The sequence below is a fragment of the Carlito syrichta genome, unplaced genomic scaffold, assembly GCF_000164805.1.
Source record: "Carlito syrichta isolate Samal-C Ts95f unplaced genomic scaffold, Tarsius_syrichta-2.0.1 Scaffold304677, whole genome shotgun sequence".
NCBI classification, from domain to species: domain Eukaryota; kingdom Metazoa; phylum Chordata; class Mammalia; order Primates; family Tarsiidae; genus Carlito; species Carlito syrichta.
The window spans coordinates 198,463-214,081 of record NW_007248773.1 but is presented as its reverse complement, the minus strand read 5'-3'; positions in this window follow the sequence as shown (position 1 = coordinate 214,081).

Here is a 15,619-nt window from a genome sequence, read left to right as displayed (position 1 = left end):
CGTCTCCATTCCAGTTCACTAGCTCACACCTTGCAATCTCATTTCTGTGGGTAGCCTTTACACTGTCTCTTCTATACACCAGTCCTCATGGCTTTGATTCATCCTGCACATGGGTAGGAGAGTAACCTTTCTATATCATTGTTTTTGTTCTTTTATTTAAAACTTTCAGTCAATTGCTAATTTGAGCATTACCTAGACATCAGATGGTATTCAGGAGTTATTATAAATTTTTTAGATTCGATAGTGGTATTGTGGTTGTATTAAAAAAGAAGTCCTTATCTTTCATATACATACTGAAATGCTTATGAATAATTGATATAATGTCTGAAATTTGGTTCAAATGATATAGAATGAGAGAACATGAATGGAAGTATAGATAGGGTAAGATAGGCCAAAATTGATGCTTATTGGAACTAGATGATGGATACATGGAGGCTCACTATATTTTTCTTTATGATTTTGTACATGCTTTTAAGTCAACTCTAGTTCTTTTAGTTCTTATAAAATGAAGCCCGAATCCTTTATTTAGAAATTCAAAGACACAAACAAATCCCAGTCTATCTTTCTAGTGCCATTAGCCAATGTCTCACACTGATGTAGCAGACCAGCAGAATCTGTCAGTATGTGATCATCTTTCTCCAGTACTCTGCATTCCCATACACTTCTTTTTTTTTTTGAGTTGGAGTCTCACTCTGTCGCCCAGACTGGAGGGCAGTGGCACACTCCAGACCACTGCAGCCTCGATTTGCTGGGCTCCAGCGATCCTTCCGCCTCATCCTTCCAAGTAGCTGGAACTACAGGTGCACACTACCATGACTGGCTAATTTTTTATTGTAGAGATGAGGTCTCGCCAAGTTGCCTGGGTGGGTCTCAAACCCGTGGACTCAGGCAATCTACTCACCGGCCTCCCAAAGTGCTGTGATTACAGGCTGAGCTACTGAGCCCGGCCTCCCATACACTTCTTACCACACACTCCTTGGCTTCAGGATTGCCTTTAACCAGGCACAGGTAGTTTGGGTGTGCTGTCAATACCACTGGTAATAGCCCTCATTCAATGACAAAGAGGGTTCGTGATGAGATTCCCAGATTTTTTCTCCCTTGAGCCTGTCCCCCAAAAGTCTCCAGTGGACTCAAATCCCAGTTGCACACATTGATAACTTAATCTTTAACACAGCCTGTATTGCCTTTCTTTCCTTGCTGGTCTCTCTTCACTTCGCTACTGTTACTTCTGGGGACCACTTGCATCAAGTTTGAGTCTCAAGGTCAGCCATTTGGGGAATGCCAACCTCACTCAGCTGCAAACTGGACCCATTTATGATTATTTACCTTTGTTCAAGTCAGTCTCTCGGCAAATTGCACCTCCTACCTACCCGTGTTTGTGTGTGTCTGCAGTCATCTGACTGCTTGACAGGGCTAAGGAATCCACTTTCAAAATGGCTCTCATTGGCAAGACACTTGTTTCCTCACTGGTTTTGACAGGTCTCATCTCATTGCTATATTAGTCCCTTGCAGGACACCCTGATTGTTCATACAACATGGCAACTTGCTTCCACCAAAGGGAAGTGATTTGAGATAGAGAGTGAGCAAAGCGGAAGTCATAATGCCTTTCCTCGCCTTGAAAGTGACATATCATTACTTCTGCTATATTCTGTTGGTCACACCAACCATGCCAGATACAATGTGGAAGAGGATTATGCATGGGCATGACAATCACTAAACAGGTCATTGAAGGTGTCTTTGAGGCTGGCTACCTCAGCTGATTTATAATACAGAGCTGCTTAGGGGATTTTTGAAGACCGTGACTTTAGGGCATAGTAAAAGCAATATCCTGACTCAAGACACTGTCTTTTTACAATTCTTACATGACCCAGAACTTGAGTAACAGAATACATCACCAGTGTTTGACTTTCTAGTTTTCTATGCCTCTTTTAGGAAGGACAAATGAATTTTTAACATAACTTGTTTATTTTATCTTACTTTATTTTAAAATAATGTAGTGGTAGTACTGTTTACTGAATCTGAGTTTTGGTCTTTGTTTGGGACCTAGACATTTGTTTTCTAACACTGTTTACTAGATTCTGGCCTTTGTGCCTCCTCATAATAAGAGAGATGAAATAGTTCTTGATGGGCCAAAAGTACTATACAAATACTATCCTACTTCATTAGCCAGATAGAACCAGACTGAGTATTTTAGCAGCAGTCACAGAAACAGTAATAATAATAGTAGTAGTAGTAGTCATAGCAATAATAATAGCTAATATTTATATAGTTTTAGAATGTCTTCCCCGTACTTCCTTAGAATCCTAGTATTATAAGATCTATAGGTCTCTTCCTCAGAAAACAGGTAATAACTGAATCCCACTTAGAGTAACTGTGTTACCACAAAACTCACTTACTACCCAAAACATCTTACAGTGGTCTTCCTTACAGTACCCTATTGCATATTTCCAGACTTTCTGAATCTACTTTGCATACCTATCACTAAGAGTCCACTTCTCCATTGTTTTCTGGATCCTGGCTCCTACTTAGATAGTTCCTTCAATCTGCACTTGAATATTTTGTCACTCTTCATTTGATGTCTTAAATCTCATTTTCTGATCAAATAACACCAAAATTATCTTAAACTCATTAAGAGTAGTAATGTTATACTTAGGTGTATCTCTTCTTTTGCTTTCAATGTCTATCTAGCCTGGCCACTTATCATCTCATTTCCATTTTCACTTGTTTTTTTTTTTTTTTTTAAGATCTCATCCTTTCTTCTGGTTTCATTTTAATTATAGTCCCTTTCTTTGTTGTTATTCTCAAATTGCTCCTATTCTGCTAATAAGACTCAAGTATAATTTTCAAATTTCTTCCATTCCTTCTTAATTGCTAGAGCAGAATGATTTCTAGAATCAGAATGTTTCAGGAACAACCATGTTAAATTGCTCTCTCAGACTTTAGGATACCTTATTTTAAGTTGTTTTTCTATCTTAAAAAAATGTGATATATTATCTTTATAATAAGAACCTCCTCCATTTTTATTTGTTCATTGTTAAAATTCATCACAATTCTCCTTGTGAAATAATAGTTTAGGTCTTTAATATCAAAAACTACCATGACAATTCACGTATCAAAGCCAACTTGTGGTGAAAGGGCAACTGTTTATTTTTTTCTTATAAAGATGTGGGGTACAAGTCAAGTTTAGGTACATGAGTGGCTTACAAGCACTGCTCAAATTCACCAAAGAAGACATAAACATATAGAAAAATAGTCCATGCTCATGGATTGGAAGAATCAGCATTGTCAAGATGGGCATCTTACCCAAGGTAATCTACAGATTCAATTCAATACTCATTGAATTACCAACATCATTCTTCTCAGACCTGAAAACAACAATACAGAAATTTATATGGAAACAAAAATGAACACAAATAGCCAAAACAATCCTCAGCAAAAGAAACAAAGCAGGAGGTATCACATTTCCAGAACTTAAACTTTATTTTAAGGCTACAAGAATCAAAACAGCCTGATATTGGTACAAGAATAGGCATATAGACCAATGGAACAGGATAGAGATTTTGGAAGCAACCAACTCGTCTTTGACAAAGCCTCCATCAACAACCACTGGGGAGAGGAGACTCTATTCAGTAAATGGTGCTGGGAAAACTGACCGCATGCAGAAGAATGAAACAGGACCCCTATCTATCACCATAAACAAAAATCAACTCTAAATGGATCAAAGACCTAAACAAAAAACTTCAAACTATAAGAATCTTAGAAAATGCAGGAGACACCATTACAGAAATTGAAGTAGGCAACCAATTTCTGATCAAAACCCCAGATGTCCATGCCATAAGAAATAAGATAGACAAGTGGGACCTTATTAAAACGAAAAGCTTCTGCAAAGCAAAAGAAACCATCAAGAGAGTGGGGAGACAGCCCCAAGAATGGGAAAAAAATATGACTCATTGACATATTGGTTTTATATTTTTAAAACGTTTATGGAGATAATAATTTGAGGATTAGCATATATAACAGAAAGAATCTGATAATTTGCAACCAAATATTGCGATTTAAAATATAATTTAGTTCTGTGATATTCTAAGTGACTACTGTAGTAGGGATAGGGAAATTATACTGGTGCAAATATTGTAAGTACATTAAGAGCAAAACACTAATATTATGAAATTTCAAAATTAATTTGGGTTTATATCAGATATATACATTATCTTTTATTGGACTAAATAGATTATGCATTAATATATGATGTTATTGATGGGAGATAATTCAAAAAGAAAAATATTTTTATAATTAAGACTCTAAAAACTATTCTGCATGTTAAACTTTTTAAAATGCTTATTGATTTTTATATTGTCTCAAATCAAAATTGAAATCAGAATTAAATCAACAACGCATAGTAAGTAAACTGTTCTACTATTTGTTTCCTTTTTGTTTCATATTTGTTCTTTGTTTCGCCTCCTTTTTTGCCTTTTGATGTACTAACTATATCTTTGAAAAGTTCATTTCACGTTCTTAGTTAGCTTATTAGTTATAATTCTTTGCTGTATTATTTTAGTAGTTATTTTAGAGTTTATAGTATTTATCTTTAACTTGTAACAGTCTATCTCCAAGTGATAGTCTAGAACTTTATGTACAGAATAAGAACAGTATACTTCCATTACTTTCCTCTCTTCTTTTGTGCTATTGTCATAAATTTTGCTTCTACATATATTACAAAGCCTCTACTACCTTGTTGTCATTTTTACTTTAATAGTTATTATATTCTAAATAGATTTAAATAATAATAACAAATGCCACCTATATATTTATATTTATGATTATTATATCTATTGTTCTTCACTCCAATGTGCAGATATAGGTATCATATTACTTCTGCTTGAAGGACTTTAACTTGTTTTGTAGTATGGGCACTCTAATGATGAAAATTTTCATTTCTGTATGCCTGAAAAGTCTTTACTTTGTTTTTTGGAAGATATTTTGTGGAGTGAAGAATTTTGGGTTTATAGAATTTTTCTTTTAATACCTTAATAGTTTTGTTCCACTTTTCTTATAGCCTGCATAGTTTTTTTTGGTGGTTTTTTTTTTTACCCAGAATTCTGCTGTAACTCATCTGTGTTCCTTTTTTTCTCAGTTGCTTTTAAAATTTTATTTTTAGCGTGGATTTTAAATAATTTGATTTTGGTATTCCTTGATGTAGTTTTTTTTTTTTTTTCTTTCAAGTTTCTTGTTCTTGGGGTTGTTGGATTTCTTGGATCTGTGGGTTTGTAGTTTTAATCAAGTTTCATAAATTTTCAATCAATATTGCTTAAAATATTTCCCCCCTTTCTTTTGGAGGCCTGATTACATGAATATTTGGCTGCTTATAGTCATCCCACAGTTGATATATCCTTTGTTAACTTTTCCAATGTTTTTGTTGTTGTTGTTCCATTTTGGATAATTTCTATTGCTATACCTTCCAAGTTCTTTATTTTTTTTGTTCAATGTATAATCTATTATTAATCCCATCCTATGTATTTTCCATTTTACATGATATAATTTTAATCTCCAGAAGTTCCATTTGAGTCGTTTTTATTTTTTCTGTATCTTTAGTTAACATGTTCAATCTTTTCTTAACTTCAACAAATAGAATATAGCTATAAGAATTGTATTATGTTTTATGTATTTTGGGTTTACTATCATTTGTGTCATTTCTGGGTCCGTTTTGATTTTATTTTCTCATCATAGATTCTATCTTCCTACTTTTTGTATTACAGATAATTTTTTAATGTGAGATATTGCAAACTTTACCTTGGATGCTTTACATTTTTGTGTTTCTTAGAATATGCTTAAGCTTTGTTTTGGACAGGGTTAATTGGCAACCATTTGATTTTTTGTGGGTCTTGCTTTTAAGTTTTGTTAGGCAGGGCTAGGGCTACATTTAAACTAAAGTTAATTTTCCTCCATTGCTGAGACAAGCAAGATCCTTGTTAGTACTCTGGTTTTTGACTATTGATTACAAGGTTTTACTCTGTGATTGTTGAGACAGGAACTGTTTCTGACCCTGTTTGGCCCCTGAATACTGCTTTCTCTAATCTTTTCATGTGGTACTTTACCTGACCTCAGTTATTTTCCTTGCCTGTATGCATTGATCAGTACTTGACTGAATACTCAGTGGGACCTTCTACATGTTTTAAGAATCTTCTCTTTGTAAAATTTTGTCCCTTTCAGTACTTTGTGTTGCAAACTCTAACCACCTTCACTTCTCTGAACTCTCAGCTCTGCCTCCTCAACTCAGGAAGATGTCTAGGCTCTGTCTAGGTTTCCCTTCCTTGTGCCACACCTTAGAAATTTTCTTCAGGAAGTAAGCTAAGCAATCAAAGGACTCACCTCTGGTTCTCCTGTCTTTCTGGGAACACTGTCCTTCCCTGCCTTGTAGTCAGTGTTTTGAGTGTTATTGTTTCATATATTTTGTCTTTTTAATTTGTGTCAAGAGGGAATGTAAATCTAGCTCCTGTTATTCGATCTTGACTGAAAGCAAAAGTACCTTTGATTTTCATGTGTTGCACAAGCCTTACATTCCAGTACAAACCCCACTTGGTCATGATATTCTTTTTATATATTGCTGAATTGGGTTTGCTAAGAGTTTGTTGACTAATTTTGTGTCTGTGTTCTTAAGGGATATAGGTTTGTTCCTTTCTCATAATGTCTTTATCTCATTTTGGTGTCAGGGCAATTCTGTCTTCATAAAATGAATTGAGAAGTATTTTTCTCCTCTTTTAGTTTCTGGAACAAGTTGTATAGAATTTATATTATTTTTAAATTAAAGGTTAGATAAAATTTACCAGTCATAATACCTGGACCTGGAGTCACCTTTATGTTTTTTAATGACAAATTAATTTCTTTAACAGATATAGGACTATTCAGGTTACTTTTTTCCTCTACAGTGAGAGTTGATATTTTATGTCTTTTAAAGAATTGGTCGATTTTATCTAAGTTGCCAAGGGCTTTTTCAACGGAGTACTGCAGGCAAAAACCCAACTAAGTGGACTTAAGACGTTTTTTGAGGAGTTTTGACACAAATGGTAGCACATAATGTGATGGTATCTGGAGATAAGTGGATTTAAGAGATGTCTTTCTACTTTTTTTTAATGTGAAGGAAATAAAAGAATATATGATGATGAGTATAATCCAGTAAAAAATTTATTTGCTCCATGTTCAATTTATAGGGTCAGTATATAATCAAAATTGATAATAGGTGTACAACTGGCTTTAAATCACAGGGTGGTATGCAAAAGAGAGTTAATTATAAATTAGTGCACATTCTTCTTAATCTTTCATCCTTGTATCCTAGATCAAGGCAGATTACAGCGTTTTATTCAGTCAAGAACTGCTCCATTAGCTTGAAAAAAATAAACTGCCAGGTAACCACTGATATTCAGGTTTAATCCAAAATGAGAATAATATATAGTTGGGGGAGAAAGGTGTTTTAATATATATTATTACAGTCTCCCTTTCCCCTACTTACTCTCCCACCACTGGACATTTTGTTTCTAAAATAGAAAATGAAAATTATGCTGATAATTTGTACTCAACTGTGGCAATAGTCACCGGATACTCTATCTAATGTTCTTAGAAGAAGGAGAAATTTATTAGCAGCTGGTATGCAAATAGCTGTTATGCAGAGGAGATGGGATGAGAGATGAGCCCTACTGGCTAAAAAATCAATAAGTTATCTTGGGTTTAAAATCAGCCATCATGTAAAGAACTGGGACAAGAGTGATCTAGGCAAAGTTTATTGCAAGTGCAAAATCCCAAGAAAGAAAAGAACTTATGGATATTCAATGTATAGTGTGACAGAATTCACACTTGTAATACAGTGCCAAAGCAGTATATAAGAAGATGAGAATTCAGATGTAAGCAGAAGCCAAATTATTATGATCTTGTGGGTTATGCCTAAAAATTATGTTATCTTCTGGTCGAGGCTAAGGAGACAAAGGATAACTCTTTTTAAAAGTTGACTGAGACTTTTACATAAAAGATGGATTGTGGCAAGCAAGAGTAGAAGCTGACAGCAGGCTAGTATGGTCATTATAAAGATAGCAGGATCATGTACTAGGGTGGAGATGAAATGAAATAGATGGACGTAGGGTGTATTTTGGAAGTTGAAAAGTTTTGAATTTAGACTCAGGTTAAAATTCTACTACAAGCTACTTATCATATGACTTTAGACCTTTAAAAAAAAAGCTTCCCTACCTTGTTTCTCATCTGCAGAATGGGGATTATGGGAAGATTAAAATAACATATATTAAAATGTAAGATTTGTCCCATGATGACTGGCATGTAGTAAAAAGTAACTATCCTTTTTATCAGGTTATTGTAGCCTTAAAACTGATTTCTCTGGATCCACTTCTCTCTGTACACCAAACAATATCTCTACATTGCCATCAGACTATCTTTAAAAGTCTCAGATCACATCATTTCTTTGTTTAAGAAACCTCTTAAGTACTACTGATCAATGTCCATCTGTCTTTGCATCTTTGATTCTCTCATAATTCTTCCCTCATAAACTACAGGAACTAGTCTAGTGCTTCTCAAACTTTAACATGCTTACAGCTCATAAAGAGATCTTGTTAAAAGTCAGATTCTGATTCAAAAGATCTGGGTGAGACCTGAGATTCTGCATTTCTGCTGGTCTCTGAACAAACCTTAAGAGGCATGACACTATGTACTTGAAGTTCCTGGAGGATTATTTTGTGTCCCTGTAATTTTGGTTCTTCTAATTAATCTGATCTCATTGTCTGGAATGGCCTCTCCTCATTTCTATACTTAATGAAATTTTTTTCATTTTTCAAGGTCTATCTAAGTCAAAGGTCACTTTCTCTATGAAATTTTCATTCACCACCACAGCTTCCCAAATGTTTGCTTTCTCCTTTCCCTGCAGTATCTGGTAAATACCTTTTTTTATAGCATGTATCATTTTGTATTGCAGCTGACATTTAGAATGTTGGTCTTCTTTGTTGGACAGTTCTCCTTGCCATCAAGTTTTGTATTTTTGTTTTTCGCAAATGAGTAATTGGATAAATAAAGCTGTGTTGTGTACTTCTGAAAGATGGTGAATCACTCTGTATAGCAAGTGTTCCTTCAAGTAAATAAAAAGTTGTGTTTTTTAGCTTAAACTATTGATTTTGCATTTCTTTATATAAAGTGTGTTAAGTCAAAATGTTAGGTTGATGCCACAGGTAGCAAAGATTTGCACAAGGATTAAGCAAGCAAAAGAGTTTGTTCACATTCCAAGAGAGGACAGGGGCCAGACACTAAGAGAAGCATCGGCACTGAATGCTTGAGGCTGAGGGTTTATAAGATTTTTTTCAGGAAGTAGAGAAAAGGAGTTGATTGTTTTGCAAAAATCATTCTAGTAGAACATGACAGTGAGGGAGGTTGTCGTTGGCATGGTGATTAGCTATTCAGGACGCCAGCAGCCTGAGTTTTAGATAATAGGTCATGTAGACAGTGAGACTAGGCTAGAGTGTGTAATTTAAGTTCTCAAAACACAAATGTTAACTTTCCTTTCATGTAGGGAACCCAAGGTATAACGAAATTTAACTGGGTGTGGTGTTGTTCTTGGGTTCTAAATGTTTTAAAAACATAATTGTTATTCTTGTTAAGATTAGTGACCCATGGTTGGAGTATAGTTAGTCAAGTGCATGGGGAAGTTGAGCCAGGGTTATATTGAGAGAAATTGAGCCAAGTTTCTGTTAGGTTTGTTAAGGATGATTATAGTAACTCCATTTTGATTCTCCCCCTTCACATAGTAACTCCATTTTGATTCTGCCCTTTCATTCCCTTTTAAATTGTTATTTTATTGTGAAATAATCTTATTTAGTGCTGGGGAGTTTGAGCAATGGTCTAACTTCTGTAGCTGCTTCCCAGTGGTTTGGGATGTAAAGACTTCCCTACTTGCCTAGGTAAGAGAAAGGATTCCAGGGGAAAATGCTAATGGAGAACTATCTGTAAGAGTTTGTGTTTGACAGAGAGAGCAGCTGGCTGAGAATAATCATTTTGCTAGTCTCAGAAAAAATTATGATGTTTCTGATCCCCACCAATGCTCATAGAGGATTAGAAAATAAATGTGATATTTGAAAACCTACTTGTATCTGGTCCTGGAGATATTTACAAGTTTACACTTTTGAAGAGGAATTTGAGGTCATCTAGAGGTTCCAATGTCTGGTTTAAAAGTGTCCAGTGTAGGAGTTTCTGGAAGTTATAGGGTCACTGCCTTGAGTCAAGATAGATGGATTCAGGAGGAGAACTCCAAAAGTTTTGCTGCTGTCAGGGTGGTAAGGAGGCAATGAGTCATTTTCTCTGGGTGGTTATAGCCCCGTGTACTGGAGTGAGTTGGAATCCCAGATAAGTGACTTGTTGAACCTTAAGTTGTGCTTTAGAGGAGGAGACCCAATATCCTTTGTTATGGAGAAAAGTAAGAAAGGTGAGGATGTCTTGTTGAGAAGAATATAGGGACACACTATATAATAGTAGATTGTCAACATATTGGAGGAGGATAGGGTGCTGTCTGTAAATGAGAGTCGAGAAGATCAGAAGCTAGTGCTTGACCAAAATGGTGGGAGCAGTCCTGGAATCCCTGGGGGAGAACAGTCCAAGTAAGTTGTTGGAAATGGTGTGTGTCTGTGTCTGTCGAAGTAAAGGCAAAGAAGTTTTGAGATTCTGGAGACAGAGGAATAGTAAAAAATCATCTTTGAGATCCAGGACTGTGAAGTACTGTGTATTTGGTGTGACACTACTGTGGAGGATATAGGGATTGGGGACAATAGGGTGAATAGGGATGACAACTTTGTTAATGATGCATGGATCTTGGACTAGGCAGCAGGGACCATCAGGTTTATGGATGAAAAAGACAGGGGTTTTGTAAGGTGAGTTGTTTGAGAACCTAAGATATGAGAAATTGAGTGATTAGAGGTTTAAAACCTTGTAGAGCTGTGAGACTGATAGGCTATAAAGTTTATTAGAAAAAGGGGTCTTTGAGCTGTACAGACACAAGGGTAACAGGTGATGCCTTACCTGTGGTGGAAGTGTCCTAGACTTTATTTTGAATGTATGGTAGAATGTTAGGGAGAGGTGGATTGACTTCAGAAAGAAATCCTAAATGGTGAGTAGAGGTGGTTTCTGGATAGAGCAGAAGATGTGTCCTATTTTAATCATGATGTCTCTTCCCAGTAAGGGACAAGAGGGAATAATGAGAAAATAATAGTTAAAGATTTGATTTCTTAGCAGGCAGGTTAATAATGGTGGTGTGGTCAAAGGGGATTAGAAAGAATACCACCCACCTTCGTAATAGAGATGGAAGAAGGAAGGAGGGGTCCCAAAAACTCAGGAATGGTTAACTAAGATGACCCATGTTGATAAGGAAAATAATTGACTTCCATCCATTGACAGTGTTACCCTGGGTTCAGCCAAATGAATGGAGTAGATGGGACTGATATAAGCCTAGGGTGTGTCAGTCAGACTGTAGAAGACCTAAAAGGTCAGCCTTATAGACTGAGAGGGTGGCAGTGGGTTGCATAGCATCTCTTCCTGGTTCTGTGGACAGGGCTTGCAAATTGGACAAGGGGTAGATGGAGGAGGTTTTTCACAGTCTCTGATCCAATACCTAAGCTAACTACATTGTTAGTAAGCCCCTGGAGGTGTTTTTTTGGCATAGTTCAAACTGAGACTCTTAGAGTTTTGTTGTCCTTGAATAGCCTCGGTTATGGCTGAAGCCAGGAGCTGGTAAACCTGTTTTCTCCTGAGTTCATCTATTGTCTCTTTGTCTTCTTCCTCTCGATTGTTAAAGATTTTGAAATCATGTCTAAAAGTTCTAATTGGGGAGGGGGTACTGTGGTCCCTCTCCAATCACTGGCACTTTCATTTAATATCAGGAGCTGACTGGTACGTGAAATGCATGCCCAAGATAGATTTGCCTCCTGGGGTGTCTGGGTTTAAGTTGGCATAGCATTGTAGTGCCTCTGAGAGGTGGGTGAGGAAAAGAGCAGGATTTTGGTCAGGTCCATGGGTGACTGCCTTGATTTTAGAGTTAGCTTGTTTAATGAAGGTTCGTTTCATGCCTTCAATAAGGCAGGAGAGCATGTGGTTCCTTTTATCTGTCTTGGGGAGGGCTGATAAGTCCAATTGGAGTCATTCCCTGGGACAGCTGCTATACTGGCAGGGTAATAGTTTGGCTGCCTATGGTTTAGGTCATCCTCATATTCTTGGAGTTTAGCAAGGATTCGACTCTGTTCCTCAAAGGAGTTGGTGGTAGTAAGGATGATATGCCCATCCCTCCAAGATAGATCATAAGAGAGAGAAAGATTTAAATTCTGTTTTGTAAAATTTTATTTTTATTTTTATTTTAAAATTTTTATTGTCTATTTAATTATTTTAAAATTTTATTTTTATTTTTTATTTTTTTAAATCAATATTTTTAATTATGATATTTTTAAAATCAATATATTTAATTATGATATTGAGTTTAGCAAGGATTCGACTCTGTTCCTCAAAGGAGTTGTTGGTAGTAAGGATGATGTGCCCATCCCTCCAAGATAGATCATAAGAGAGAGAAAGATTTAAATTGTAAAATTTTATTTTTATATTTATTTTAAAATTTTTATTGTCTATTTAATTATTTTGAAATTTTATTTTATTATTTTATTTTTTTTAATCAATATTTTTAATTATGATATTGTGGGATGATATTGTGGGGTACAGTTAAGGGTTAGGTAAACAAATATGCTTCATTCAGGCCCCCTTGTTGATAACAGGTGTCTCCCTATCCCCGGACAGATGTTTACCACCATTAGTCCCATTCCCCTCTCCCCCCATAGTTTCCCACCACAGTCAGTCATTTTCTTATGGTAGTGCGTTGGATGATCAAGGTCCACTATATGAGTGAGAACATGTGATACTCAGATCTTTGTTTCTGCTAGAGGTCACTCAGTATTATAGACTCTAGTTCCATCCAGGTTACTGCGAAATTCATGATTTGTTCATTTTTATGACTGAATAGTAGTCCATCGTGTATATGTACCACATTTTTTTTAATCCAGTCCTCTTTTGATGGACAGCGTGGTTGGTTCCAGGTTCTTGCTATTGTGAACAATGCTGCGACAAACATTCGTGTGCAGGTATCTTTTTTATAGAGTGATTTGAGATCTTCAGGGTATATTCCCAGTAGGGGGATTGCAGGGTCATATGGGAGGTTGATGTTTAAAGCTTTTAGGAATGGCCACACTGCTTTCCACAGAGGTGCACTAGTTTACACTATCACCAACAGTGTAGAAATGTTCCCTTTTTGCCACACCCTCTCCAACAACTGTTATTTTTTGAGTTATTGATAATTGCCATTCTGACTGGAGTTAGGTGGTATCTCAGTGTGGTTTTGATTTGCATCTCCTTGATGATTAGTGAGGTTGAGCATTTCTTCATGTGTCTGTTTGCTGCTCGAATGTCTTCCTTTGTGAAGTGTCTGTTCATATCTTTTGCCCATTTTATAATAGGGTTGTTTGTTTTTTTTCTTTTCAGCACGTTTGAGTTCCTTGTAGATCCAAGATGTTAAGGCTTTGTCAGACCTGGAGTTGGCAAATACTTTTCCCCAGACTGTAGGCTCTCTCCTTGCTCTCTTGATGGTTTCTTTGGCTTTGCAGAAGCTTGTCAGTTTAATGAGGTCCCACTTGTCTATCTTATCCCTTATGGCCTGTGGGTTTAGGGTTTTGTTCAGGAATTGGATGCTAGTTCAAATTTCCATGAGGGTATGTCCTTCATTTTCTAAAGTTCTTATGGTTTGAGGTTTTACATTTAGGTCTCTGATCCATTTGGAGTTACTTTTTGTGTATGGGGATAGATAGGGATCCTGTTTCAATCTTCTGCATGTGGCCAACCAGTTTTCCCAGCACCATTTACTGAATAGGTTCTCCTCTCCCCAGTGGTAGGTGGTGGAGGCTTTGTCAAAGATGAGTTGATTGAGAAATTGAGGTTTTGCTTCTGGAATCTCAATTCTATTCCATTGATCTGTATGCCTGTTCCTATACCAATACCAAGCTGTTTTGATGATTTCAGCTTTATAGTAAAGTTTGAAGTCTGGTAATGTGATACCACCTGCTTTGTTTTTTTTGCTGAGGATTGTTCTGGCTATTATTGGTCGTTTGTGTTTCCATATGAATTCCTGTGCTGTTTTTTCTAGGTCTGAGAAGAATGTTGCTGGTAATTTGATAGGTATTGCATTGAATCTGTAGATTGCCTTAGGTAAGATGGACATCTTCACAATGTTGATTCTTCCAATCCATGAGCATGGGATATTTTTCCACTTGTTTGTGTTATCTTTGATTTCTTTGAGCAGAGTTTTGTAGTTTTCATTGTAAAGGTCTTTCACGTCTGTGGTTAGGAAGATGCCAAGGCATTTCATTTTTTGTGTGGCTCTTGTGAATGGAATTGTGTTTTTTATTTGGGTTTCTGTTTGTTTATTATTGGTGTAAAGAAATGCGATTGTCTTTTGCACATTTATTTTATATCCTGAGACTTTGCCAAAGGCCTTTATCAGTGTAAGGAGGTTTCTGACAGATTCTCTTGGCTTTTCAAGGTATACGATCATTTCATCTACAAAGAGAGATAATTTGACTTCCTCTTTTCCTATTTGGATACCCCTGATTGCTTTCTCTTCTCTGATTGCTCTAGCCAGGACTTTCAATACTATATTGAACAGGAGGGGTGAGAGTGGGCTTCCTTGTCTTGTTCCAGTTTTCAGGGGAAATGGTTCCAATTTTTGTCTGTTTAGGAGTATGGTGACTGTGGGTTTCTCGTAGATGGCTTTTACTACTTTGAGGTATGTTCCCCGTATGCCTAGATGTTCGAGGGTTTTTATCAAGAAGGGGTGCTGGATTTTATCAAATGCTTTTTCTGCATCTAATGATATAATCATGTGGGTTTTGTTTTGACATCTGTTGATGTATTTAATTACATTTATGGTTTTACAAATGTTGAACCAGCCTTGCATCCCAGGGATGAAGCCTACTTGGTCATGATGGGTGATTTTTGAGATGTGTTGTTGAATCCAGTTTGCTAGGATCTTGTTGAGAATTTTAGCATCTATATTCATCAAATATATTGGCCTGTAGTTCTCTTTCTTCGTTGGATCTTTACGTGGCTTGGGTATCAATGTGATGTTAGTTTCATAAAATGATTTGGGGAGGGTTCCATCTTTATCAATCACCTGAAATACCTTCAGTAGGATTGGTATAAGCTCCTCCTTAAATGTCTTGTAGAATTCTGCTGGAAAGTCATCTGGTCCAGGGCTGTTTTTTGTAGGTAGTTTTCTTATTACATAGTCAATATCCTTGATTGTTATTGGTCTATTTAGGGTCTCAATTTCTTCTTGTTTCTACCTGGCAGGTTGTGTGATGACAGAAAGTCCTCCATTTCCTTGAGGTTTTCAAGTTTGTTTCCATACAAGTGTACATAGTAGTCTCTTATGATCTTTTGTATTTCTTCAGGGTCAGATGAGACTTCAACTTTTGTGTTTCTGATTGTGCTTATTTGGGTTTTTTCTTTCTTTTTCTTGGTCAATCTAGCTAGGAGACCATCAATCTTGTTT